Source organism: Salvelinus fontinalis, chromosome 4 (assembly GCF_029448725.1).
Source record: "Salvelinus fontinalis isolate EN_2023a chromosome 4, ASM2944872v1, whole genome shotgun sequence".
Classification (NCBI taxonomy): Eukaryota; Metazoa; Chordata; class Actinopteri; order Salmoniformes; family Salmonidae; genus Salvelinus; species Salvelinus fontinalis.
The window spans coordinates 43,382,675-43,405,174 of NC_074668.1; the positions used below are offsets into that span (position 1 = coordinate 43,382,675).

Below are 22,500 nucleotides of genomic sequence, written 5' to 3' on the forward strand. Positions count from 1 at the left end.
CGATGGGGGCAGCCAGTGGCTCTGCCCTCACTCTGATCACACATTCTCCCACAGACCTGAGATTGAGTTAAGACTCACACCACTGTTGGCATAAACATCTGAACAGGGAGCAGACTGAGTAATGGTTGTTTTTCAACTGGGGGTGTTGTGAAGGAGGAGGGAGGAGACAGGGTGAGGTTTCCCACATTATGTCTCCCCCTAGAGGTAGGAGAAAGTATTCCTTGTCTCTCTCTCTCTCAACCCCTCTCTCCCTTTCTTTGTCTCTTATTCTCTCTCGTGTTCTCTCCCTTTATCTCTGCCCTTGCCCTATAGCCTACAGTTATTTTACAGTGTCACGTATACATTCTGAGAGCGCAAAAATGTCCAGTCGTACTTTCTTTCAAATGCAAGTCATGGGAATTCGTGTAGGACCCTTCTACATTTTCAAAGTTTCATAACGCCATGAACTTTCTCACAGACGTGTCCGCACAACGCACTGTTTCCACATGACCAAAACTTTTTCCGTCAATAATACATCCAAAAAAACAATCGAGGATAACATCTCATAAGCTCCAGTAAATTGGCTCGTGATACATTTCTTACAGATATCCTCTTCCAATATTTCCACGGTTAAATGACCACGGACCTACATGTTTGGTTCTCCGTGTTATTCCTCCCTCAAAGAAAACGAGTAACTGTTTAAATCATGGCTCCTTCTAGTATTTGCATGGAGAGAGTGGCCTTCAATCCACCGCATCCTGTTCAGACTTAACTACAAACATGTTCCCACTGATATCTATCTGAGGACAGCCGCAACATTACTTTGGATTTTAGAACCCGCAGTTTTTTCAAAAAAAAATTATATTCTGGCCAGCAGATAAGAGAACACTAGAAAAACACGCTCCAGAAGCGCCTGCTGATTCAACGTAGGGTCACATACTTCTCCTATCCCACCGGGGTAAGTCCCAGAGAAAGAATAACTTTTCAAATTCATTTGATACTACTTTACTTGACCGCTTCGGGAAACATGTTTTCGGTTAGACACCAGACGTAATATATCTCTGCTTGAATACAGGAGTAAAAAAAAAAAAGGCAGCTTAAATGTCCAACTGATATAAAGGGACTGTAATTATATACACTGCTGATGGATGTCAAGGATGCATTAGAGCGATCATTGGTAAAACGGCATGTAGAACACATTTAATAATGCTCTAAAATGCTAAAAGCTTTGAACTTTTTGTGCCCGGCGTGCAGAGATAAAGGGACTTAATGGAATACAATAGATGGATGAGACGGACCAGGGCAGAGGGCCCTAAAAGCACTAATTGAAAACAGCAAACTTACTTGGAACATGGTTTATCTTTATGAAAGGGACAATGAAATGTGCACTCTGACCATTTTGATTGTTTTAATTGTGTTTTAGTTAGCCAGGAAATGTCGGACGTTGAAAATAAATACTAGCGTGATGTACTGTATTTAGCCACAATAGAAATGTGACTGTTTGAATGAGAAATTGCATTCAAAGTTGTACATTTTGGAATTGTTAGGATAAAGATGAAATTGTTTATTATTTTATTCATATTTTCTGGAACAGACCTTCCTATACATTATGTACCTGCTTGAGCTGAGATTTTGCAGCCATTACATGGTGGGTGGAGGTGAAGTGGTGGGACCTCAGCTGTTTCGTTTCAAAGGCTGGCACACACACACACACACACATGCATGCGCACACACACACACACACACACACACACACACACACACACACACACACACACACACACACACACACACACACACACACACACACACACACACACACACATACATACACATACACATACACATACACACACACACGTTGACCTGGCAGTCAGTCTGGTCCTGAAGTTGATCGATGAGATTCTCTGCTTGACCCTTATCTGGTGTTGGGTCTCCCAGTCAGCTCTACATCTGGAAGAGGGATCAGACCTCATGGTTTTGGATAAGGACGTGACCAGACTCTGCAGCTTAATGTGTTACTGCCAAGCCACCAAAGTTGCTGACTTCTTCCTGAAGTTTCCATGCAAGAACACAACACTCGGAAGTTAGACAAGTGATTGATTAGTGGTTGGATGAGCTCAAAGATAGAGCCTGGTTGGTGGGGTGTTTAAAGTATATATTTAACTCAACAAAAGTTCATAAAATTGCATGACAGGCTTGGTATCTTCCATATACTGTAAACTAAGGTAATGAAATAAATAATAACAACACACATTTCAAATCTAAGCATTGACAACAGGTACAAAATAATTATTCTCCCAACTTCTGTTGTATTTTTGTAATTTTACATGTAATACTTTACCACAATAGCATATGATATTCAAAGACTGAAAAGAGCCAGATAATGTATCAACCTCAAATTGAGTCAATCATAAGTCTCATAGCACTTTCAAACCCCATTCCCAATCTTTCATTGACAGCAATCTCCACTTTTCAGACCTGGGTTTTTGTAAAAGGCCTATTACGCTGACGCTAGTGGCTGCAATTTCTTTTAAGTCCCTCTTCTTCAACTGTGAAGTGGTTCTCCGAGGTGCTTTAGAGTCCCGGGGGAAGAATAATGGCAATCAATGTTCTGTTCATCATAGAAGCCATCAAGTGGAACGACTCTGCCAGGTCTGCAGTTGAATGTAAAACCTAATATTTCATGCCAATTAGAATTTCTGCCTCTAAAATGAAATGTTGAGTGTTCCTACAGTACTTCTCACACTAGCATAACAGCCTCATTTAGCAGTCATTTGTGGGCAATCGATTGGAGACCATTACTTGACAAAAGAAATATGCAAGGGTAGGAGCAGAATGATTGACTGTATCAACAACTTTGCTTTCGCTTCAGGTTTCGGGGGCTATGGAGACCGACAAACAGTCTTCCAGTGCCCACTCGAATAAATAAACACAGTGAAATACAGGGCTTTCTACTACAAGTAATAAGTGTGTATATTAATTAGGGATATGACTGCTAGCTCAGCGGAGAGGTTAAGTGGAGCCTGTGTCATAACTCAATCATCAGTCCGCGACGGCGTCCAGCGCTCCGAGTCAAACTCTACTATGAATGTTAATTAATTAACGCCCCCTTTGTTTAACCACGTCTGCCGTCAGCGACTTGATCATATATCCAACGCCTGCTGGCCAACTGAAGGGCTACGTTTTCCAAAGTAGCCTTTATTCTGTTTGTGCAGTAAAATCCCAGTTGTTTTCTTGCCTCGTTAAAGGGCAAATAAAAGTTTGCTGAATTTTCTTCATGATATTAATAGCGTTGCACATAAAACTGTGTCTGTACAGCTTCATAAATTGTGCTTTTGACTGGTTTTGTTTGGCTGTCTGAGTTACCTCTCCTGATTAATCCTCTGTGTGCTCATTCTTCATTACAGACCAAGACACTCAGCCCAGGACTTTAAACAAAGATTAGAAACAAAGATGAGCAGCCTACCTCAATATCGTAAAAATCATCAAAATAATAACTATTATGCATTTTGATATACATTATCATTGACAATAGGCCAGCATTTATTGAAATAAGGACATGATAATGCCATGATGATCACTCGTGTAAACTTTACAATAGATTAGTTTGAAAATATAGTCATTATAGGGGGATCCCTGCAGCATGTTTTCAATTAGTATGCATGTCACATATTTATGGCAGCACATCAATTCATTAATCCACAAGTCACAAAGCTTAAAGAGAAGATTAGTGGTAATTATAGGCAATTAGAGATACCAAAGGCACCACAGTATATAAAACTATCGGCAACACCAAGGAGAAATTACATAAGAGAAGCCCCAATATTGGGATAATTATAACCAAAATGGAATGTAATGAGACCTCGTACATGTATTGAAGAATAACCTGCAAGGGATATTGAGCAACTTTTAAAATAAAATGGAAGGTGAATAAAATGCAGAAGAAGAAAAAAAGCCTTCATCTTACAGACCTACGCCCGTGACTGTGTCAGTCTGTCATCGAGGCTTTGGATCAGCCAATCACAGAGCAACGAAAACAACAGTCTCACCTCAGTCTGTTTTGCGTGTTCGCCAAGTAATGACAGAGCCACGTTAAACAGCCACGTTAGACTAATTATTTTTTACTGAAAAACCCAAATGGGTTTACATTTCATTGTAGCATGAGAAATAATGACGAAGGAATGGAGGTCCCTGGACCGCAGGTAAATCTACTATGGCTACATTTCTCTTTTTCCCTCTCAGGCAGTCTTGGCCACGTCATCCAATTTTCCAATTAGGCCGGTACTTGAGGAGTCTGATCTATATTCATGGCTGATATGAATGGTTGAGGTGTGGTGATTACAGTCATGATGAGAGCTGAAGGAAGCAATTACAGCCTCCATGTCCATAAATAGCAATTGCAGCAACCCTTTAAAAAATAATAGTTTTAAATAACCCGCACAACACGCAGAGGTATATAATGTCTATAGGAAGGGGGAAATGAAGAGTCGCTCTCTTTCCTTCTCAAAGACTGGTTGCCAATTCTCCTAACAACTTATTCAATTTCTCAGATATGTGACCATGCAGATACGTTATACACAATCTCCCTGTTTCTCAGAAATAGACTTTCTCCCCATATTTGCCACGGCATGAAAACAATGAAACGACCCCATGGCAATTATAGAACTCATAGATTAAGTTAATTATAACAGGTTGAGTAGTGAGTGGGCTTGCTTTAGGATAGTTTGGTTTTGGATAGAGATGCTTAAGAGTGTGTGTGTGCGTGTGTGTGTGTGTGTGTGTACGGGTGAGGAATAGAAAGACAGAGAGGTACACAGAGAGGGAGAAAGAGAGAGAGAAGAGATAAGTGAACAGGACAAGTTAAGAAGTGATTCATGGCGTTTTGCAGGTTATAACTCATTTCAAAGGGAATTTTCTGCCTGTGTGAATGCATCCTTCCCATAATGCCCTTGACAGAATGGAAAGCACCGCCAATGTTCCATATCTAAAGACAGACATTTTGGGTGTGACTTTGAAATCAAACCCTATAAATTACCGGTAGAAAAAAAGAAGGAAGGGAAGAGCTGCTCGGGTACTCAATAGTTTGGTTGGTCATCGAAAACGAAGGAGGACCAATGCACTCATATAAATAACCATTCTGTAACTACTCCCTCTTCAATCAGGGTTGATTGGAAAATGCTTTGTTAAAAAAAATATATATACATTGTATTATCGTATCTTTGTGCTCCTTGACGAAGGCCATGAAACCAGTCTGAGTTTTTAAACATTTGTTCCGTCAAACATGCCATACAAATAAAGCAATTTTTATTAATTATATGACGAGTGCCTTGGTCCTCTTTTCTTTTTGAAGACCTATAAATGAACCCTTACCAGGCAAGCCTTATTGTCCAATAAATAAAGTCCCATTCATAAAGAATGTTTTGCAATGGGGGCATTTCTGTTATAGAGAAAAAGCCTATTACAAATGCCTATTACAGTAACAATCGGATAACCTATGAATAGAAATGAAAATAAATGGTCCGACAGAGCTTCCTATATCTTTCCCTGTAGATTGATGCTATTGTACCCGAAGTTATAGAGCACACTTATTCAGAGAAAAACAGCACACAGAACCAATTAAAAAACAACAACCCTGAAGACAATAGGGGGAAAAAAGCAACAATTATCTTGTCTTTAAGACTAGCTCATTAACATACAACTGTTATACAAGGTTACACCCAGTAGTCTCTATTGCAGCATGCTAGGAGAAAACACCTGCTGGCCAGACTATTTATTTCTCTTAATTAATGACTGATTTAATATGTTTGTAATTTAAGCAAGGTGGAATGTGGTGCTAAACTCTATGTTTAAATGTCAATTTCACAGGCCCTGGGGGGGGGGGGGGGGGGGGAGCAGGTGTGAACTGATATCAGCTGCTTCACTCCTCGCCCATACTACCAAATGGTAAACAAACACAAATATGTGTGTGTGTGTGTGGTGTGTGTGGTGTGTGTTTGTGTGTTTCTGCACCGTAAGTCCCTCAGGACTGCATTACCTTGCTGGGTTTTAGTTCTTTACTTCTGTTTGTACGTTTAATGCTATACAGGAAGAAATATCCAGCCAAAGCCCTGGTGAACATTTTTTGGGGAGGCAGATCTTGCATATCAACATTATGCAAATGTTGCTGTCAGGGTTTGGTATACTGTATGTTTGACAACAGGTTTTTTAGTAGTTTATATGTTACCTGTTAGGTACTTCGCTGAGATATTTGAGGACGACACTATCACCTCCAGCTATGACTTTTAAACATTTACTTTACTCACCGGATAATGCAAATATATCAACAATACTCTTATAGTCTAAAGCAATACAATGGACACAAATGTCTTATGGGAAAAAACCTGAATACAATTAAGTGACTTTATCTGTAATAAAATGACCCAGCCTTTTGGGGCGATTAAACCCTTTAAAAATGCTGGTCGTATCTGGCACTTAAACCTGGTGTCTGAAATAATGACTCAGTCCTCAGTTCAGCAGTGTGTGTTATTTGGGGCGCTGGGGTTTATGAGTCTCTTACACACACACACAACAGACACACGCACACACACACACGCTGCTGCAGCACAGCACTCTATGAATCAGCACAGCGCCAAACTTCTCAGCACATTTAGAGGGAGGACGGCCCCTTAAGGCTCCTAATGAAAGGTCTAATGTCCCTGCATTGATTTTTCCCTTCTTTAATTTGTTGCTTATTTATGGTTGTGTCTCTTTCTGCTTGGAGGGGGGGGGGGGGGGGGGGGGGGGTTCCACAGGTCTTCTCTTACAGTGAAAGGTGCAAAACCCGGTGGATAGCTATAATCCCCCAGAACACATAGACCCCTCATACCCAACTCTAGACCTCAAAGCCAGTTCCACTGCTATTTTTCATTGTTCCCCCCTAATCAGGGTTTGATTTAGATCTGGGACACCAGGTGGGTGTAATTAATTATCAGGTAGAACAGAACACCGGCAGGCGCCACAGACCATTAAAAACAAAACACTTTGTTTTAAGTGAGAATAGGCATTGGTCTGAAGCTGAAAAATAAAGGAAATTCACATGAGCACCACAATACCTATTCCATCCATGCTCTACCAAGGTTCTCCAGCACACAGCGTTCACCTACTACAGTGGCTATGTTGGATTTGTACTTCAAACTATGTGTAGGCAGGTTGCTTAGGATTCAAACCTTCTCAAACAGCCTAATTCATATGCTGAGAGGTGTCACGCCCTGATCTGTTTCGCTTGTCCTTGTGATTGTCTCCACCCCCCTCCAGGCGTCGCTCATCTTCCCCATTATCCCCTGTGTATTTATACCTGTGTTTTCTATCTGTCTGTTGCCAGTTTGTCTTGTTTGTTCAAGCCTGTCAGCGGTTTGGCTCAGCTCCTGTTTGTACCTAGTCGCTCTTTTTCCCTTGTCCTCCTGGTTTTTGACCTTTGCCTGTCCTGACCCTGTTACCTGCCTGACCCTGAGCCTGCCTGCCGTCCTGTACCTTTGCTCCACCTCTGGATTTCCGACCTCTGCCTGACCTTACCCTGAGACTGCCGGCTGTCCTGTACCTTGGCCTCTCCTCTGGATTGTCGACCCCTGCCTTGACTTGTTGTTTTCCTACCCCTATGGTCACACTAAACATTGTTACTTCACAGTCTGCACTTGGGTCTTACCTTGATTCCTGATAGAGGAGGTGCTTCCACAATAATGTGATTTGTGCCGCATACAAGTTACAGTATTGGATTCTTCACACCCCACAGTAAGATATTATCCCATTACGCTACCTTTTCATGCTTTAAAAAAAAATATATATTAATACACACTTTGCTTTTCTACTTATAAGACCACCAGTCTTGATTGAGCTGTTTTGTCTTGTAGTAATGTGGTGCATGCCTGTATTTCCTTAAACCTTTATTTTACAAAAACATATGTCCTTTTTTGTTAAGTAGGTGCCCAACATAACAAGAGGTGGTGGCATGTTGGACACGGTAGCTCAGAGCCTGTCTGCATTCCTGATTCTTTAATTGTTAACTTACCTGTGTCCAATTGATTTAAGCTCAGAACCACTTGTTTCAAACATGGTCCTGTGTTATCAATTGCTGTGCTGATCAATGGACAGTTCATTACCACTGTCAAAATGTGTAGCTTAAAGTAAGGTTTGTACTTTTATTTTTGCAATCAAGATGGCGACGCAACAATAATACACATTTACGATAGGCCTATAACTAAAAATACATACAGCCAAATGAGAGATGTATACATAATTTGAATAGCAGGACATTAAAGTCCATTATGTCTGTGAAGAGTATAAATTAGGCTATTTGAGAAGGTTTGAATCCTAAGCAAACTGCCTAAACATAGTTTGAAGTACAATATTGACATAGCTACTGTAGGTCAAAGCGGTGTGCTGGTAGAGCATGGATGGAATAGGCATTGTGATGGTCATGTGAATTTCCTCTTTTTTCACCTTCAGACCAATGCCAATTCTCACTTAACTTTATTTTTTATTACCTGTGTTTTTTACACTGGAAGGTGATTATGCAACAATAATACACATTTACGATAGGCCTATAACTAAAAATACATACAGCCAAATGAGAGATGTATACATAATTTGAATAGCAGGACATTAAAGTCCATTATGTCTGTGAAGAGTATAAATTAGGCTATTTGAGAAGGTTTGAATCCTAAGCAAACTGCCTAAACATAGTTTGAAGTACAATATTGACATAGCTACTGTAGGTCAAAGCGGTGTGCTGGTAGAGCATGGATGGAATAGGCATTGTGATGGTCATGTGAATTTCCTCTTTTTTCACCTTCAGACCAATGCCAATTCACACTTAACTTTATTTTTTATTACCTGTGTTTTTTACACTGGAAGGTGATTATGCAACATTATTATACAACATACACCTTAGCACATGCTCTCCTTATGAACCTTCACAATGTTGTGCGTTTTTAATTTAGTGCATTGATAAGATCCCAGCTCATATTCAAATTGTCAAGGGCAGGGAAACAGACGGAAGCAAATATTTACTATGCGATTACACAATGTAGCCTGCTAGAGGACTACAGGAGTGCACAATGTAGCCTGCTAGAGGAATACAGGAGTGCACAATGTAGCCTGCTAGAGGACTACAGGAGTGCACAATATGGATGAGCTGTTCTCAATGGAAGGGTTCTGAAATATTCTCTCTCACCGGGGTGTGAATGTACTTTATCATAGTCATCCACCTCGGTGGAAACGACTTGGGGCACACAAAGGGGACAGCCCTGGTGCGTCAGATGCCGGCTGATTTGGAGGTAGTCCATCCAAATGTTCCCTGGGACAATGGGGGTCTACTCTGACGTCACACAGTGGAGGAGTTGAATGTTCCGGTGGGAGAAGGACATCAAGTGCATAGAGATGGCCCAGCACTCTGTCAACCAGCTGGTGTTTGCGTTTCTCTGTGACAGGCGCATGCCCACAATCCGCCACTTTGCCATAAATCACTGTGTCCCTGGGCAGTATTGCAGGGAAGGCTTTCCCAAACTCGTTTCTAGGGGCCTGTCATGCAAAATAGTGTCCCCCTCTGCTAGCAAGCTACTGTAACCGGTTATTGCAGCTTTCTGTTTGTATGTAGCTTGCACTTCAATGGCATCTCTCGAGATCTTTTACCTTTCCAACAAGGCGACGTGTTCTGAAGACACCACTGATCTCGACAAGAGGCGCAACATTCAGAGAAATTCACAATTCAGGGTAACGTTAAGCAGTTAGCTAAAGCCGTCCAGTTATCTGCTAAAAGTTACGTACAACCATTTTCCATCTAACGCTAGCTAGTTGCTAGCTATACATAATGTTCAGTGGAGGCTGCTGAGGGGAGGATGGCTGATAATGTCTGGAAGGGAGTAAATGGAATCTATCAAACACGTGGTTGACACCATTCAATTGACTCCATTCCAGCCATTATTATGAGCCGTCCTTCCCTCAGCAGCCTCCACTGATATAGTTACTGTATATGTTGAGGTGTCTAGCTATAAGTTAAACCTGATCAATCAAATGGTGAGGTGCAAGCAACGATGGTAATTCCAAATGCCCTTAACTAGGTGTCTTCACCAGACAGACAGAGGGGGGGGGGGGGGATTGAGAAGGGATGAAAGAGAGAAGTGGGAAGAGGGTGGAAGACAGACAGGGAGAGAGAAACAGAGGGAAAGACAGCAGTGCAAATGTACTTAGACTTGAGTATTTCAACATCTCTTCCAACTTGTTAGGTAATCATATCTACCTACGGGGGAAGGATGGCCAACCACACAAGAGGGTGATTTTTGCTAAGGAGGAGAAGGAGGCCGTGCTGACTGTGACGCTTGCTGGCCAATTCAGTGAAGCGCCTGATTGCCAAAATCAACCTACGCTTCTTCTGACAGGGAATTGTCAAGGAGGTGGACAGCTGGGTAAGTGAAATAACCTTTTGTTTATCAATCACATTCTATTATACGTGAAATTATTATGATTTCAATGAATGTCATATCAGAGAGCACACAATGTTTCAATTTGTCACTTTTTGCTTAAAGGTAAGTACCTGTCTAGCCTGCCAGAAGTTTGAGAGGGTGAAGACTGTGGCGCCGGAGTTGAAGCCCATCAAAGTTGTTTCACCATGGCACATGGACGGTAAGTGTCCCAATTCAAATTTTGCCCTGATAAGTTGCTTTGTAATGGTTGCTTTATTTGTTCACAGCAGAGTTCAATGTTATAGAATGTGTGTGTCAGTATCCTTACAAATATGAAAGTCTGCATACTGTATGACGCAGATACGGGTAAGAATAAAGTCATCTTCTCTCTATTGTTTTAAATGTTAGGGATGGACCTCATCGGCCCCTTCACGAAATCCAGGAAAGGCAACAGCTGGTGTCTGACGGCAACCGATCACTTTACCAAGTGGATGTAGGCAATACTCATTTAAGTTCAGTAAAGGAAGAGAACGCGCTTAACTCTAAATACCCATCTGTAACCCATTAAAAAGGGTGCTTGGAACCAAAAATCGATTTTTGTTTTTTATGATACAAAACTAGTGAGACCACCTCCAAGGATATGGTGGACATCTTCAACACCCACGGTTCTCCTGAGGTCATCTTGAGTGACCGAGGACATTAACCCTGGAACAAGGTACGGATGTCAAAGGTTGTATTCTGTCACCAATGGTTTGTTTGATTTATTTTGTTACAATCTGTTTTTGTTTTTCCATGGTAGATAATCAGACATATTTCAATATCTTACATTGTCAATAGATATCGCTTTCCTACCCCCTCCTCCAGGTTTGGTGAATGGACCAACCAGACCCTAGTGATTGACTTAGTGTTGTTTGTCTATGGCTATTTTTGCATAACGATCTTTCAGATCACTGAAACCCCACCTGATGTGGTGGAAGTTGTCGAACCAGATCAGAACGCCTTCGAGAATGACCTTCAGACACGGACTGAGAAGGATGTGGAGGTCTTTGACCATGTAAAAATGATTGTCCATTGTTTACTTATTTTCTGGACCTCCAAGAGCTATGTAAGAAATGTATTTGTAATATGAAATATAATTGCATGTGTTCCTGTCATCAAACAAGGTGAGACTGAACATGGACAAGGCGCAGGAGAAACAGGAGGAGAGCTACCGGAGCAGAGTCAAGAAGGGGACCAAGTGCTACGACATCCGGGCGAATTACTTGCTTTGGAAGAAGGACGAAAGGAAGGCAGAGACCTTGGAAACCTCGCTGCTCCTAGCTGTGGTCACCATCTGTTAAAGTGAATATAAAAAATGTCATATAATAACTATTTGCATTTGCACACAAAATAACCTGAAGCTAGTTTAAGTTTCCCTAACACTGATATTTTTCTTATGGTAACCCTAGGAAGCCAACTATCTTCTACAGTTGGAGCAGTTGGACGGTCTACCACTGGAAGCATTGACGCCCTACACTTCAGTGAAGCCCAAATGACAAAGTACGTTAAGCTTTGGTTGACATTTGAGAAAGCAAGAAATGGTTGTTATGCTAAACTTATAAAAATGTACCTCTTCAATTTACCTCTCCAAATGACTTTAGGACCATCGACTGTCCGAGCCCCCCAGGAGGTATCCCATCTACCAGAACCAGTGAGTTCGGATCAGTCTGATTCTCTGTGCTCTGAGTCGGAGGGGGACCAGCTTGAGGTAGGCTACACCTTCCAGAAGTGTTGAAAAGTACATATCTCTGCGTTAATCCATCAAATGTTCTCACAGTAAAGTGTAACCTGTGTGTTTGCTTGTTTACGTCTGTCTCCTACCATGTTCCCTTTAACTCTGCTTCTGTTCTCCAAGAGCTAGGGGTTTTGGCCAACACCCAGATCAACCTGATGTCCTCCATTACCAACCACCTTCCAACTTTTCATTACATCATCTACAGCTACTGTTGTCATTACATCATCTACAGCTACAGTTGTCATTATCTGCTAAGAAAGTTGTCTTGCTCTATCATACTGGGCACATAATATGTGAGAGACACAGATGAACTAAAAACACTAGCACTGCAAATACTCTGAACAAAGCGAACAGCAGTGCCTGGACTTTGCAGTCTCTTTCAAGTCCCCCTTCTGAGACTGGGTGCCTGTTGAGAACAAGTGACAGGCAGAATCTCCCACCCACACAGCAACCACCTCCACTATATTCCACACATCAGAATGATGGATTTAGTCTATGATTGCCATGTGAAAATAAATTAATGACAACTGTACCAAAAAATATCAAGGTTTCTGTGTTCCAATCTTAAATATTGACGGGTTGGTTTTCACAAGATGTTCATTGAATTTAGTAAATCCTGCCGTAGGGATAGCGTGCCTCTCACAGGTGAGGGCAACGACCTCTTCCTTGAGTCTGATAGCTGATCCCTCCTTTGTTCTAGCAAGACCCACACAGTAGTACACACCACCACACTCACTGTCACTTGTCTGCCTCTTTTATTCTTTTTGCTATTTGATTTAGAATTTTCAGACCACTTGAAGTATCAAAAAAATGTGGGCCTTTATGCTATTAGCCTATACATACGCATTGAATAACAGATTCACTACATGGAACAACATGTCCCCCCCCAAACATTTTTTTAAAAGGAAGTGTCCTATTTCTGAGAAGACCAGGGAACATTTTTATTTTATACATGTATCTAACCTTTACATGGATCTAATTTTTGTCAGTCCACAGTCTCCATATATACTGTACTTCCATAAATGTTTTATACTGGTATCAGGGACTGTATTTATTAACCTATCAAATATTGTAGTTGGGCAACATATGAGATGTGAATATAAAACATTTCATTCTTAAGTCTGAGTGTATTTTCTCTTGCTTCAGCTCAAATAACGGCCGCCATTGATTTAAAGAAATGTTATCACATTTTTTACGTGGTTGCGTCATATTTCTTTGCATACTTTCCATTGAAGCTTGCATCAATGCATGCTTCAAAATATGTACAAACGGAGTTTGCATTTTGAGAAGTGCCCTCCATGCTCCATTTCACATACTTTTATTTGGAATCGTACACCGACCCTCCCGTGCTCCAATTTCCGTTGTATGCATTTTGAGAATTACCCATCGACTTTGACAGACCATTTAAATTTCTTGAATCCTTCCTTCCAAAATGATTTTGGTCATTTACTCAATAGTGATTTCACGTTTATTTATCTTGCTTGGTTAAAATACAATACTCTAAAACAGTCGATTTGTTGAAAACAGACTCATTTAATCACGTAGTTAAAATCCATTTCCTTTTCTTTTGACTGTGTGCTACTACAGGCGGCAACCTAATCTCATAGCATTTCGTATTATTCTGTATGGATAGTTTTATATGTGTAAGTATCAATTTGTGGATGTCCATCATCCATTTCACATAATATGTTATGAATTACAATTCATATGGTATGCTACGAATTGCAGTTGTATGATATGTTATGAATTTCAATTGTAAACTATGTTATGAATGCAATACGTAGGATATGTTACCAATTCCAATTTGTTGTAACTAATGTTAGCTAGGTGTCTAATGCTAATGTTAGCTAGGTGGCTAACGTTAGCTAGGCTAGGGGTTACGGTAAGGAGTGAGGTGAAAGGGTTAAGGTTAGGAGATATGTTAAAGGTTAGCGTTAGGGGAAGGGTTAGCGAACATACTAAGTAGTTGCAAAGTAGCTAAAAAGTAGTAAGTCGATGCAAAGCTGGTAATTGGACAAAATGCTAGTTGTCCATGATGAGATTTAAACACTCAATTTTCGGTTGCTATACATTTGCTTATACGACCAACCAACCTCATTTTTGAAGTAAAGGAGAATTTTCCTCTTTCTGAAGTCAATCTAAATGTTTTATGTAAATGGAATGTTATAGTCGGTTCCAGACGCTTTTTCTGTGATTTGGCTTGTTTTTGATTAACTTACCCCGGCTTCAATTCACTTTCTCATTGATCTTTGTAGAGTATCAGGGCCATTCATCTTTGCCTTGATCCTGACTACTCTCCTAGTCCTTGCCGCTGAAAAACATCCCCACAGCATGATGCAGCCACTACCATGCTTCACCGTAGGGAAGATGTAAGGTTTCCTCCAGATGTAACGCTTGGCATTCAGGCCAAAGAGTTCAATCTTGGTTTCATCAGACCAGAGAATCTTGTTTCTCTGAGGAACCTTGGAGCTCTGTCAGAGTGACCATCGGCTTCTTGGTCACCTCCCTGGCAAAGGCCATTCTGCTACTATTGCTCAGTTTGGCCAGTCGGCCAGCTCTAGGAAGAGTCTTGGTGGTTCAAACTTCTTCCATTTAAGAATGATGGAGGCCAATGTGTTCTTGGGGACCTTCAATGCAGCAGAAATGTTTTGGTACCCTTCCCCAGATCTGTGCCTCGACACAATCTCAGAGCTCTACGGGAAATTCATTCCATCTCATGGCTTGGTTTTTGCTCTGACATGCTCTGTCAATGGTGGGACCTTATATAGACAGGTGTGTGCCTTTCCAAATCATGTCCAATCAATTGAATTTACCACAGGTGGACTCCAATCAAGTTGTAGAAACATTTCAAGGATGATCAATGGAAACAGGTTGCAACTGAGCTCAATTTCGAGTCTCATAGCAAAGGGTCAGAGTAGTTATGTAAAGAAGTAGTTTTTTTTTTACACATTTGCAAAAAATCTCTACAAAGCTGTTTTTGCTTTATCAATATGGCATATTGTGTGTAGATTGGTGAAAAAAATTATTTAATCCATTTTAGAATAAGGCTGTAATGTAATAAAATGTGGGAAAAGTACTTTCCGAAAGCACTGTAAATCTTGGCTCAATTTCGAGTCTCATAGCAAAGGGTCTGAGTAGTTATGTAAAATAAGTAGTTTTTTTTTACACATTTGCAAAAAATCTCTACAAAGCTGTTTTCGCTTTATCAATATGGCATATTGTGTGTAGATTGGTGAAAAAATTATTTAATCCATTTTAGAATAAGGCTGTAATGTAATAAAATGTGGGAAAAGTACTTTCCGAAAGCACTGTAAATCTTGGCTCAATTTCGAGTCTCATAGCAAAGGGTCTGAGTAGTTATGTAAAATAAGTAGTTTTTTTTTTACACATTTGCAAAAAATCTCTACAAAGCTGTTTTCGCTTTATCAATATGGCATATTGTGTGTAGATTGGTGAAAAAATTATTTAATCCATTTTAGAATAAGGCTGTAATGTAATAAAATGTGGGAAAAGTACTTTCCGAAAGCACTGTAAATCTTGGTGGTGCAAACACCCCCCCCAAAAAAAATATTGGTGGACGCATGGCAGCAAAGCCACTACAACACACAACACTAAACAATACATTAATTGCACTATAACGGTGCCAAACGGTGCCCAAAAACTGTTAGGGCCTACATAAAGCTGTCCCAACACCTTACCATCGCTACACCTGGCTATCAGCAGAGCCTTGTCTGGCAGTGAAACAGTTCATTCAGCCTAATTTACTGCCTTTAAAGTAAACATAGCGGATATGGCTGACTTGCTTTATTAACAAATGTGGTTTCTACTGGGAATTGAGATGTACAAACTATGGCATAAGGGGACGACAAGTTTATAAGAGGCAATCCGTAATTTCGATTAAGACATTAACGAGCGAGCTAGAACGGACGTAGTCAATATAACTATTTGTTCAGCACTTTTGAAATGTACAACGACAGAATTCCGAACATGGGACGTTCTTACAATGTTCTCCCTGTACACCAAGTCAGAACCATAGGATAAATGAAGGGGGCATATAAGCAGACAATGAAAGCTCTTACAATTTTCAATAATTACATTTCTCTAAAACAGTTTATAGGCTACATGTGCACCACCAAGTCAGAACAGTTTGCAAAATTAAGAGGGGAAAATAGACCAAATTATTAGGGTGAGGCACATGGTCTACTAACAGCTTACTACACAACATACACTTAGTATTACTTTCTTAGCTACAGTATGCATATCTCCCTGGCATATTACATCCTTATACAGCAGCATACAAGACATTTTGGACTTACCTTGTTGTACTGTGCTCACTTCAACAGGAAGGTGTCGAGGCAGTCCATCGTGGGCAAATTTTGTCATCAAAGTCTGGCATTCTCTGGATTTATGGTGTTTTCAAGACAACAGGGAACTCGGAAAAACAAGGTCGAATCATGATGACGTCAGTGATCTTCAGGTCGTAGCTCTAGAATGAGGCCTGAGTTCCCAACTTACAATTCCGAGTTGGCCAGTTCGTTTTGTGGCGTCAAGCCTACCAGCATTTTTCCCTTGCTCCTGTCTTTCTCTAGTTCCTGTTTTCTAGTTTTCTCGGGTTTGACCATTCTGCCTGCCCCGACCCTGAGCCTGCCTGCCATTCTGTACCTTTCGGACTCTGCTCTGATTACGGACCTATGCCTGCCCTTGACCTGTCGTTTGCCTACCCCACTGTTTTTGTAATAAACTTCTGTTACCTCGAAACTGTCTGCATCTGGGTCTTCTCCTGCGCCTTGACAGTACGAACTGGCCAGTGTGGAACCAGCAGACTCGGACCAGCTTCGCAACGCCGTCTCCTCCCAAGGAGCCACCATTGGAAGGCACGAGGACTTGCTACGTGGTCTTATAGAAGGGTTCCAGACCTTGGCTGAACACCATGACCGCTCGTTGTACACATTGCTGGAGCAATTCCGCGGGTTATCTGTCAGGAAGCCTACCATGACGGTAACCTCCCAGCCCCTCAGTAAACCGGCTGTTAGCAGCGCTGCCTCCCCAGCCACCCCAGTTTCCCGGGAACCCCACTTACCTCGCCCGAAACGCTTTGCTGGAGAGTCGGGAACCTGTAGGGCATTTCCCACGCAGTGTTCTCTCATCATTGAGCTGCAGCCCTCCTCTTTCCCCTCAAACCGCTCAAAGATAGTGTATCTCATCACGCTGATGTCTGGGATGGCTCTCACCTGGGCTACGGTCGTGTGGGAACAACAGTCGGTGGTATGCTTCAGTCTGGAGGAGTTTGTGGTGGAGATAAAGGTTTTCGATTCTCCATGGTCCGGGAGAAAGGCTGCCTGGAAGTTACTCCAGCTTCGACAAGACTCCCGCAGTGTGGCAGACTATGCAGTGGATTTCTGCTCATTTGCAGCTGAGAGTTGCTGGAACCCGGAATCGTTATTCGACAAGTTCCCTGGTGTCCGAGCTGGGCATCCCCACTCAGCCCCTCTCCATTCCCATGGACGTTAGAGCGCTGGACGGGCGCTCTCTAGGCCGGGTCACCCACAATACCACTCCAATCAACCTATGAGTGTCAGAGAACCAGAGCGAGGCAATCAAATTCATACTAATTAAGTCTCCTCAGGATCCTGTAGTATTAGGATTCTCTTGGTGACACAATCCCTCATAGACTGGACTGCTGGTGCCATCATGGGCTGGAGCCCGTTCTGCCACGCCCATTGTATGAATTCAGCGCAGCCTGCCCTGGGACGTCTTCCTGTGGACTCGGAAGTTGCGCCGGACCTCTCCACCATTCCCGGGGAGTCCAAGGACCTCCAGGAGGTTTTCAGTAAGGCCCGGGCCACTTCACTCCCACCGCACCGACCCTATAAACTGCGGGATCGCCCTTCTCCCAGGCACCACACCGCTCCGGGGACGACTGTACTCTCGGTCAGGTCCGGAGACCTACATCGAGGACTCCCTGGCTGCAGGGTGTATCCGCCCTTCTGCCTTCCCCGCCAGTGTACATTGGCTGTAAATCCCAGCTCGCCTGGTACATTGTTTGCTGTCACAACCCATTCGGGATGCACCGTTTCAGTTTCAATGACTCCATATTTTTAACAGAAAAAGGACGACTTGTAACTCAGGCTGGGAATGTCAATACAATCAAACTAGCAAGGGCAATGATCACAAGTCAGTCATAACGTGGTTAATAGGCTAGCGCACATGTGTTAAACACAAGGCCTGTGGGTCGAATAGTACACACAAGCGAGTATCAATGAGTCAACAGTTGAATCATCTACTTTAGGAAATTACAGCCTGATGTGATGGCATTGGCGAATTTAACTTCAATTGTATTACTTTCGTGTGTCCCATTTACAGCGTGCAGCAGAGTGAAAGTGTACAGACGCATGCCACAGTCCTAGCTAGGCTACAAAAATGTTGCAGTCGGACTTGGTTTTTAAAGCTTGACAATTAATAAACAAAAAGCAAAACACAATTCAACATAGAAACATTTAGGCATATTAGAGCAACATTTGAGCAGTAGCCTAGATTGGCTACTCAACTACAATAGCTTCATTTTGAGTTTACCATACAGCAATGCTGCATTCAACCGCACTGTTGATCCATGCAGTGCAAGAAAATGAAAAACACGTTATAAGTTTAAATGTTTCAACAACCTAGACAGTAGCTACGTTTTTGTATTTTGAAATTATAACTTACTTTTTGATTAGGTTTGCAACATATTATGCACGTCTGCAAGCATAGCAGCAAAGGCTGAACAAATATAATATTACTTTTGTTTTAATAGTTGACATTATAAAGCAGGGGTGTCAAACATACGGCCCGCGGGCCGGAACCGGCCCCCAAGGAGGTTCGATCAGGCCCGCAGGATAATTTGAAAGTGGAAAAAATGCATAAAAGACATGGAATTAATATTTTTAATTCGCTGCAATTCATGGATTATCCGCTAAGGGGCGCACTCTTTCCATCAGAGTAGAAGACAAGCCGCATCACTGAGACAGACTGAAAACAGCAGACGGTATCAATGCGCCATCTGCTGCTTGTTACGACGTTGTTAATACCTTGGTCTCTACCTCTCCGCTGCACCCTCATTAGCCAAAATGTCGTTATCCAAACGGAGAAAAGTAGATAAGGAGTGTAGAATTTTCAAAGAAAAATGGACCACGTCCTATTTATTTACAGAGATGCACGGAAAACCTTCGTGCTTGGTGTGTTTGCAACAAGTTTCGGTATTGAAGGAATATAATATTCGACGCCACTACGAGACTCATCACAGCGAAAAATATGACGGCTTGCAAGGACAACTGAGAAGAGATAAGATTAACGAATTGCTGGCGGGTCTGAGGAAACAGCAGTCAACTTTCATCCAGAGCCGAGAAGTCAGTGAAGCAGCGGTAAAAGCCAGCTACCTAATTGCTAGCGAAATAGCATTAGCATCGAAGCCGTATTCCGACGGTGACTTTGTTAAACGATGCATGATGAAGGCGGCTGAACTTGTATGTCCCGAGAAGCGACACGCTTTTGCCAATATTAGCCTGACGAGGAATACTATAGCAGAGAGGATTTCGGAACTATCGGCAGATTTAGACAGTCAATTGAAACAGAGAGTCAAGTCATTTATTGCATTTTCCGTGGCAATTGACGAGAGCACTGACATCACAGACGTGGCCCAACTGGCCATATTTATTCGAGGAGTTGATGAGACATTGACTGTTACTGAAGAGTTTCTTGAGTTGGTGCCAATGATGGACACCACAACAGCCGAGGACATTTTCGGCTCTGTCGTTGCTGCATTGGACAGAGTTGGAGTGGACTGGTCCCGCGCTGTCAGCCTGGCTACAGACGGCGCGCCATCCATGGTCGGAAAGAAAGCAGGTGTCGCGACAAAGTTCAAAGACAAAGTACAAGCCCTTAATGGAGGAGATCGTTTCTGGACATTTCACTGTATTTTGCACCAGGAGGCATTGTGTTGCAAGTCGCTGAAAATGGACCACGTCAGCAGCTTCAAAACAAAAGTTGTGTGATGGAATTCTACTGTTCATACAACTCCATAAATTTTCAGTATGTATTGTATGTGTATGTATGTTTCATGTATGAAGTTTACAGATTTACAGGACAGGCGAACACTTTCTTCATTACACATTTAAAATCACTCTCCTTAGTTTGTAAGGTGTACGCAGGGATTACATTTAGATTTTATATGCGTATGTGTAAGTGGTTTAAAAATTCCTTTCTTTAAAAGTCTCATTTAATCTTAAAGTGCATTACTATATTTTTCAGTACCAATTAAAGTTTTGTGCCTTTGTACAATCAGTGGGATCAGTTGCAATGCATATTTGTGAATGATAAAAGTAAATTGCACATTTGTCTAAGGAAATATGAGGTGTTTCATGAAATGTTTTGTAAAAGGATAGTTCATTAAATTTCAATATTTTCCTAATGTTCTTGTGCTTCTTTACACCAAAACAAAGGAAAGACATGATATTTTGGTTATTTATAGCAGAGTATGGTATAATTTTAATGGTCCGGCCCACTTGACATCTCCCTAGGCCGTATGTGGCCCACGAGTTTGACACCCCTGTTATAAAGGGTCATATTTTTTTGGGCCAGTTTGGGTTGCAATTTTTTTGTAAAAAAAAAAAAAAAAGGCTATGTCTGGCCTGCGAATTCGTAATGTGTTTTCAATATGGTTGATGCGCAGATTGAGTTTGACACATCTGGGCAAGTGTATCTATTTATGTAGTTAGCTATTTATTTAGCAAGCTAAAAACACGGAGCCCAACGTTAGCTAGCTAGCTAGCTGTTGGGTGGCCCCGAGACTGCCTGCCGTTCTGGACCTTTCGGACTCTGATCTGGATTACTGACTTAGACCTGCGGTGTTGTCATGTCACTGGAGGAGTAGGTGAGTTACTGACTTTTCCCCCTCATATCGTTTTTCAGTGGCTACAGCTAGAGATGCAGGTGTCATTTGGTTAGCTAGCATGCAATTGGTATGCTGACTGCATGAATGTCCACCAGAGCTGTTGCTACAGAAATTAATGTTAATTTCTCTGCTATAAATTGCCATTAGACATAATTGTAGAGAATTTGGCAGTATGTCCAATCGGCCTCACAACCATAGACCACGTGTATGGGCGTCGTGTGACATCAGTTGACACTCTACTGATGTGAACAGAGTGCCCTATGGTGGGTTGGGTCAAGCATGCATTAGCAGGCAAGCTGCAGAAGGAAGAGCAGGCTACTATTTCCCCATCGTTTATCAGTGAAATGTTGATGGTTAACTTGCTTAAAAAGTTTGAGAGGGTTTATCTAGATAGCGTTTCCTCGTTAGATTTGAGCTAATTTCGCTCTGGCTAGTATTAGTTGTTGATGTGCATAACTGAGGGAGAGAGCCTCCCTTTTCATGGTTGTTTGATCAATAGCACTGTGAAGTTCCCAAATGTAAGAGGACTCCTGTGGTATTTACTTATTTTCAGAAAACCATTTGTGTATTTTGTGGCTTTTGCTGAATGTGTTCAGTTGGTGTTAAGTGTGGTGCTAGTAACGCCAGGGCCGTAGGTTTGTATCCCGCTGTCGTCACAAATAATATGAACACTATGTATTCACTCTACTGGAAGTTGCTTTTGATAAAATCATTAGCTAAATAGCTATATGATATGTCAGTTTACCACCTGAACCATTGGTCTACTAAGAACTCTACAATAATTTTCATTTTGATTCTAAACTACAGCTATTTTTTCGTTCCATGTAACTTGTTCTATGCTTGGGGAAACAGCAATTTCTTGGCCCAAGTAAGAGATAGATATCGTTCTACTCCTGACCTTTTACTTGAGTGGGCATTGCAGGGTCGACTGACAACAACTGTAGCGAGAGATAGAGACTATCAGATTAAATTGTTTCACTACACCAAAATAGTACAGAGTATTGTACAGACAGTGTGTATATGTGCACATGTATGTGCGTGGGCATTTTGGGTGTGTACAAGTGCAAACTTGCCTACAACAACATTTAAAATAGTTTGAGTGACCTTTAAAAGCTTCCATGAGGTGATACAATATTTGGACAGCCTAGTCCAATTTAGCCAGTCATATCTCCATCTGTTTCATTGCGTATTTATTTCGAATGGGGATTGAAAACTGAGATAGGCCAGCTGCATGCATTTAGAAATATGGCAGTGGAACGTGTACACTTTGCCCCCCTGGCCTTGCCCGGCGAGAGTGCCAATTTGTCTCCCCCGTCCACTGCACGCCGAGGCAAACAGTGCACCTCTTGTCCTGGTGAATTTCTGGCACACTCGACAGG

The 22,500-nt window shown here is 41.8% G+C and overlaps 1 long non-coding RNA gene across 5 annotated transcripts in view; it reads left to right on the top strand.

Annotated features, from left to right (window-relative positions):
• The window catches only part of LOC129853838 (uncharacterized), a 56,469-nt gene extending 43,158 nt beyond the window's left edge, over nt 1-13,311 (top strand). For 2 of the 5 annotated variants that reach the window (XR_008759192.1, XR_008759196.1), the window contains 7 exons: nt 10,242-10,421; nt 10,542-10,638; nt 10,827-10,911; nt 11,040-11,133; nt 11,582-11,759; nt 11,867-11,957; nt 12,059-13,311. This is a non-coding gene — a long non-coding RNA (uncharacterized LOC129853838). Of the gene's footprint in view, nt 1-10,241; nt 10,422-10,541; nt 10,639-10,826; nt 10,912-11,039; nt 11,473-11,581; nt 11,760-11,866; nt 11,958-12,058 lie in introns of all 5 variants that reach the window. The other 3 variants (XR_008759194.1, XR_008759195.1, XR_008759193.1) reach the window with 3 other exon arrangements.
• The last annotated feature ends 9,189 nt before the right edge of the window (nt 13,312-22,500 follow it).